This window comes from Hemiscyllium ocellatum, chromosome 30 (assembly GCF_020745735.1).
Source record: "Hemiscyllium ocellatum isolate sHemOce1 chromosome 30, sHemOce1.pat.X.cur, whole genome shotgun sequence".
Classification (NCBI taxonomy): domain Eukaryota; kingdom Metazoa; phylum Chordata; class Chondrichthyes; order Orectolobiformes; family Hemiscylliidae; genus Hemiscyllium; species Hemiscyllium ocellatum.
In genome coordinates this window covers 55,523,887-55,531,098 of record NC_083430.1, presented here as the reverse complement: position 1 = coordinate 55,531,098, position 7,212 = coordinate 55,523,887, and the positions used below count along the sequence as shown (strand labels likewise).

The following is a 7,212-nucleotide window of genomic DNA, read 5'->3' as shown; positions in this document are numbered from 1 at the left end:
TCCCCAACCCCGCTCCAAACCCGTATCCCCAACCCCGCTCCAAACCCGTATCCCCAACCCCGCTCCAAACCCGTATCCCCGCCCCGCTCCAAGCCCGTATCCCCTCCCCGCTCCAAGCCCCGCCCCGCTCCAAGCCCGTATCTCCGCCCCGCTCCAAACCCGTATCCCCGCCCCGCTCCAAGCCCGTATCCCCTCCCCGCTCCAAGCCCCGCCCCGCTCCAAGCCCGTATCTCCGCCCCGCTCCAAACCCGTATCCCCGCCCCGCTCCAAGCCCGTATCCCCTCCCCGCTCCAAGCCCCGCTCCAAGCCCGTATCCCCTCCCCGCTCCAAGCCCCGCCCCGCTCCAAGCCCGTATCTCCGCCCCGCTCCAAGCCCCGCCCCGCTCCAAGCCCGTATCCCCTCCCCGCTCCAAGCCCCGCCCCGCTCCAAGCCCGTATCCCCGCCCCTCACCCCGATCCTGGAGTCCAAGCCTCTGGCCAAAAGAACAGTAAAATGCTGGGAATCAGAAAGAATAATCGAAATTGTAAGTAAAGCTCAGCAGGTCTAACGTCATCTGACGACAATGTTAATATTTTCAGGCGCAGTGACCCTGCAGATTATTTTTACTTTTGGTCAAAGTGCATTCCGGAACAATCGATTCCAGGCCAAACTACATTACCCATAGGCCTGTGCGACCTCATTCGTCCGCACCGGAAGTACTCTCTTCTCTGAATGCTGATTGGATATTTGTGTGGAGGTCAGTTGGTGCTGCTGTTTCTCGGAAAACGCACGGGCATTTCCGGTTCGTGTGGGTGCGAATCTGGAATTTCACGCGAAGGACGGACCGAGTGGCCGTGGTCGCTGGAGACTGAGGGAAGTCACAGGGTCGGCGGTGTTGTGTCGGTGAGTGTGCGGCGGGCTTCCTTTCTCTTTCCAACAGGGTTCGGCTTGTTGAAGCCCGGGGCTGTGTGAGCCGAGGCCCTGATTAACGCCGGGGTTTACGTGGAGTTTTGCGTTAGGCCGAGGCTGAAATTAACGCCGAGTTTTGCCCCAGGATCTACACTCCGGGGCGGATCAGGCTGATTTTCCTGTTTGTTGCGCACTCGCGCCGTCACAATGTGGAAATATCTCTCTCCTGGGCTCTGCTTCTTGGTTTATATCCACGGAAAACGGATTTGTGTTTGTACGGATCAGCCTGACCCTGAGTCTCTTCATTATTGGTAAACGCTGCTGAGTTTTCAGCTTAAACACTTGGGTTTTCAGCAGATGATTTTTCTGTAAATCAACCTTACAGATTACTAACTTTGGCACATGGTTAATATGCTGATTTTCAGCAAACGGGTTGTAACTGTGATACCTTTGGGACATTTCGGTTAACCAAGTTCATTCCTTCTACAGAAGTGACATTTACCACTCATGATCTCGATTCTGCGTAAATGACCTGTTACTGAGCAGAATGAGCATTTGGTCCATTGAGTGTGTCCCACCAATCAATCATGGCTGAGGTGTTTCCAGCATTTTCCTGTATTCTCTGTGTAACAAACCAAGAACCTATCTGTCTCTTATCTTAAATCTGCTCTGTAGGCTGGTCTCCACAGTCTTCTCTGTTAATGAGTTCTACAGATTTATCACCTTCTGGCAGAAGAAATGACCCCAAAAAGACCCCACCACTTGGGATATTTTTCCCTCCCCACCCCTTTCAGCCTTCCAAAAAGACCGTTCCCTCCGTGACTACCTACAACCCACCCTCCCATCCTGGCACCTTCCCCTGCCACCGCAGGAACTGCAAAACCTGCGCCCACACCACCTCTTCATTTCAGTTCTAAAGTGTCATCCCTTCACTCAGGTTTATCTCAGTATTCTGTAAGTTTCAATCAGAATCAGCCCCCACCCCCGTAACTCATCGTCTTAATTTCATCCTCTTATCACAACTACTGCGAGGAGGCCTGTATGTAACTCCCATCAGGTTAATTTATTCTTTGCAGTTCTGCAGCTCTACTCCACAGATTCTACCTGTTTCAATTTTGTGACTTTCTATCAATTTAATTTTACTTACTAACCAACTAGACAACCCTGTCATGTCAATAGGATGCATATATCTGGACACAGATTATCTGAACAAGATTGCAAAGCCCCAATACCTGGCTAAACTGTGTTCTCCAGCATTCAATTATGCAAACATTCAATTATTTGAACAAAGTACTCTCCACCTGTGTCATTTGGATAATTGAGATTCCTCTGTTTGGTTCTCAGCCATGATGCCCATCAGACATGCCTTTGTGATACCCACAATATCACACTTGCCAATTTCAATCTGTGCTACCAGCTCATTCACCTTGTTTTGTGTATAGTCTGCATTTAAGTAGAACACCCTTAATCCTATGTTGACTGTTCCCATCCTCATAGTTGAACCTTATCTGCTGTGCCTGAAGTTAGATTCCTGATCCTTACTGTACTCTATCTCGGAAACTTTAATAACCTCTGCTGAAACCCACCCCACCCTTTTTCCACAATTTTCCATGCAACTGAATGCACCTATCCACAATTTAGTTTGAAGCCCTATCCATAGCCCTAGTTATGTGATTCACCAGGACTTTGGTCCCAGCATGATTCTGGTGGAGCCCATCCTATCAGAACAGCTCCCTTTTTCCCCAATATTGGCACCAGTGTCACATGAATTCAAACCTGTTTCTCCCACACCAATCTCTACAAGTTTCTTTTTGGACTTTGTTGACCCTGTGGCAATTAGTTCATGGCTCAGGTAGTAATCAGAGATTATTTCCTTTTTGATTCTGCTTTTCAATCCTGCTCATATTCCCTCGCAGAACTTCTCTCCTCTTTCTTCGTGTATCATTTGGTATCTATGTGGACTATGATAACTGGATCTTTCATCTCCCAGTCCAGGTTCCTCTGCAGACCAGATGAGTTATTCTGAAGCTGGTCACCAGATCGACAACACAGCCTTCAGAACTGTCAATTCTGAATTGTGTCTATTCCCTTGACTATGCTCTCTCCTCCATCTTGAATGGTTCCTTGGTCCATGGTGTTGTGGTCAGTTTGCTCCTGCACCCTATATCTCTGTTCTCATCCACTCTGGGAGCTGGATTGCTGGAAAAACTCAGCAAATCTGGCAGCATCTGCAAAGAGAAAGCAGAGTAAATGTTTCGAGTCCAGTCACTCTTCAGAACAAAAAGTATACAACCTCTCACTGTTTTGTGTCATCTACAAATTTGCTGATGTTACGTTTAGTTCACTTATCTAAATCACCTTTTATTCATTCATGGGATGTGTACATCGCTGGTTGACCAGCATTGATGCCTGTCATAATTGCCTTTGAGAAGTTGGTGATGAGTTGCCTTCTTGAACGTTTGCAGTTCCCATGTTGTGGGTTGATCCATTAGGGGTGGAAATTCCATGATTTTGACGGAGTGACAGCGAAGGAACAGTGATATATTTGCAAGTCAGGATGTTGGAAACTTGTAGGGTGGTGGTGTTCCCATATATCTGCTGCCCTTGTCTTTGTAGATGGGAATAGTTGTGGGCATGCTGTGTAAGGATCTTTTGAGTTTCCGCAGTGCATTTTGTAGATGGTATACACTACTGCTACTGAGTCTGTGTGGTGGAGTGAGTGGATGTGGTGCCAATTGAGCAGGCTGCTTTGTCCTAGATAATGTCATGCTTCTTGAGTATTGTTGGAACTGTATCTGGGGAGGTTATGGTTAAGTAGTATTATCGCTGGACTATTAATCTGGAGGTCCAGGTAATGTTCTGGGGACCCAGGTTTGAATTCTGCCACCCCAGATGGTGGAATATGAAATCAATAGCTGTCTGAAATTAAGAGTCTAACAATGACCATGAATTGCTAATTGTCAGAAAACCCATTGGGTTCACTAATGTCCTTTAGGGAAGGAAACTGCCATTCTTACCTGGTCTGGCCTACATGTGACTCCCATACACACTGCATTGGGTGTTAATTGCTCTGTCAATTAGGGATGGGTCTCGTCAGTGATGCCCTAATTTTGTTGATGAATAAAGCAACAAATAGTGCTGAATATTGTGCAATTGTCGGTGAACAGAACAACACACTTCTGACTTTATGATGGAGGGAAGGTCATTGTTGAAACAGCTGTAGACGGTTGGGCTTCGATCATGACCCGAGGAACTCCTGCAGAGATGACCTGGAAATGGGTTAACTGACCTCCCACAACTATGACCATCTAGTTAGCCAGATATGACAACGACCAGTGGACATTTTTGTCTTCCCCCCCCCCCCCATAAGCATTAATTCCAGTTTTGCTAGGGCTCCTTGAAGCCATACTTGGTCAAATGCAGCCTTGATGTCAAGGGCAGCTGCTCTCACCATAACTGTTCTGTCCACGTTTGAACCAAGGCTGTAATGAAGTCAGGAGCTGATTGGTCTTGCAGAGCCCAAGCTAGGCGTAACTGAGTCTAGCTTAGAGTGGTGCTGGAAAAGCACAGCAGTTCAGGCAGCATCCGAAGAGCAGTAAAATCGACGTTTCGGGCAAAAGCCTGTATTCCTGATTAAGGTTTCCAGCGTCTGCAGTCATTATTTTTACCAGGGTGTAACTGAGCAAATTGTTGCTGAGCTGATGCTACTTGATGAAAACTCTGGCACCTTCCATCACTGGTGATTGAAGGTAGACTGAGGGTAGATTGGGGCCATAATTGCCTGGTTTGGATTTGTCCTGTTTTTATGTACAGGACATTTCTGGGCAATTTTCCACTTTACGATGTAGATGTTCGTGTTGTAACTGTACTGAAAGGTCTTGGCTTGGGGAGCACAGTCTTCATTACTATTGTCGGAATGTTGTCAGGGCCCATACCTTTTTTGGTATCCTCTGCCTCCATTTGTTCTTTTAATATCATATGGAGTGAATTGAATTGTCTGAAGGACTGGTATCTACAATGTTGGGGGCCACTGGAGGAGGCTGAGGTGGATCATCCACTTGGCTAAGAATGCTTCAGCCTTGTGTTTTGTACTGTTGTGCTGGGCTGTTCCTTCATTGAGGATTGGGATGTTTGTGGAGCCTCCTCCAACAGTGAGTTGTCTCATCATCCACTGCCCTTGTCACTGGTTTTGGCAAGTTTGCAGAGCGTAGATCTCATCCGTTGGTTGTGGGATCACTTAACTGTCTATCACTTGCTACTTATGCTGTTTGAAATGCAAGTCATCTTACTGGTGGCTTCACCATGTTGGCACTTTATTTTCAGGTGTGTCTGGTGTTACTCCTGGCATGCCCTCCTGCACTTTCCATTGAACCAGAGTTGATCCCTAGCTTGATCGTAATTGTTGAATGGGGGGCTATGCAATGCCATGAAGTTGTGCTAGAATGCAGTTCTGCTGTTGATGGCCCATACTGCCTCATGGATGCCCAGTGTTGAGTTGCTGGATCTATCAGTCCATTTAGTATGATATTAGTACCACACATCACGATGGAAAGTATTCTTAATGTGAAGGAAGGACTTCATTTCCACAAGGGCAATGTGATAGTCATAGACATATCCATCTGCAGCCAGAAGATTGATATGGATGAGGTGAAGTTTTTTTCCCTACCCTCACCAAGTGCTACAGACCCGGTCTAGCAGTTGTGTCCTTAAGGTCCCGACCACATTGATCAGTAGTGCTGCTGCTGAGCCTCTGTTCATGGTGGACAATGAAATCTCCCACCCAGAGTGCATTTAATATCCTTGCCATGTTCAGTGTCTCCTCCATTATTCAACATGGAGTACTGATTCGTCAGCTGAGAGAGAACATTACATGATAACGAGCAGGAGGCTTCCTTGATCCTGCCTATGTTTAACCTGAAGCCATGAGACTTTGTGGGATTCGGAGTCAATGTTGAGGGGTACCAATGCAACTCCCAGATGACTGTATATATTATCGTGCTGCTACTTCCACTGTGTCTGTCCCAGCAGACAACTGGGGTCCAAGCACTGATCCCTGTTGCGGAATGCAAAGTCACCACAGTCCTACGAATAGAAAAGCTTTAAAAGGATATTGGCCAAATGCTGGCAAATGGGACTAGATCAGTTTAGGATATCTGGTCGGCACAGACAAGTTGGGCCAAAGGGTATGTTTCTGTGTTGTCTAACTCTGTGACTGTAAGAATAATCAGATGGCTATGGTAGGCAATTTTAATTTTCCGAAGAAAGATTGGGACTGCCATGGCGTTGAGAGTTTAGATGGAGAGGAATTTGTTGAGCGTGTACAAGAAAATTTTCTGATTCAGTATGTGGATGTACCTACTAGAGAAGGTGCAAAACTTAACCTATTCTTGGAAAATAAAACAGGACAGGTGACTGTGGTGTCAGTAGGGGAAGACTTTGGGGCCAGCAACCAAAATTCTATTTGTTTTAAAATAGTGATGGAAAAGGATAGACTAGATCTAAAAGTTGAAGTCCTAAATGGGAGGAAGGCCAAATTTTCAAAAGTCGATTGGGGGCAGATGTTTGCAGGTAAAGGGATGACTGGAAAATGGGAAGCCTTCACAAATGAGAGAACTAGAGTCCAGAGACAGTATGTTCCTGTTAGGGTGAAAGGCAAGGCTGGTAGGTGTAAGGATACTGAATGACTAACGAAATTGGAGGTTTGGTTAAGAAAAAGCAGGAAGCATATGTCAGGTATAGACAGCAGAGATCGAGTGAGTCTTTAGAAGAATATAAAAGTAATACATAAGAGGGAAATCAGGAGGGCAAAAAAGGGACATGATATGCCTTTGGCAAATAAGGTTAAGGAGAATCCAAAGGGATTCTCTAAATGCACTAAGGACAAAAGGGTGACTAGGGAGAGAATAGGGCCCCTCAAAGATCAGCAACGCAGCCTGTGTATGGAACCGCACGAGATGGGGGAAGATACTAAACGTGTATTTTGCATCAGTATTTACTGTGGAGAAGGATACAGAAGGTACAGAATGTGAGGAAATAGATGGTGACATCTTGAAAAATGTCTGTATTACAGTGGAGCTGGATATCTTAAAACACACGAAGGTGGATAAATCCCCAGGACCTGATCAGGTGTACCTTACACCTCCTGCAGGAAGCAAGGGGAGTGATTGCTGGGCTCCTTGTTGAGGTACTTGTATATTCAATTGTAAAGGTGAGGTGCTGCAAAAGTGGAGGTTGGCCAATGTGGTGCCAATATATAAGAAAGGTGGTAAGGAAAAACCAGTGATCGAAAGATTGGTGAGCCTGACATCGGGGATGGTTAAATTG

At 46.3% G+C, this 7,212-nt stretch overlaps 1 protein-coding gene across 1 annotated transcript in view; it reads left to right on the top strand.

The window, feature by feature from the left end:
* The first annotated feature begins 708 nt into the window (after positions 1-708).
* The window catches only part of LOC132829773 (alpha-taxilin-like), a 101,234-nt gene continuing 94,730 nt past the window's right edge, over positions 709-7,212 (top strand). Inside the window, exon 1 of the mRNA XM_060847126.1 lies at positions 709-882. The gene's annotated coding sequence lies outside the window, so the exon portion shown is untranslated. The remainder of the gene's footprint in view (positions 883-7,212) is intronic.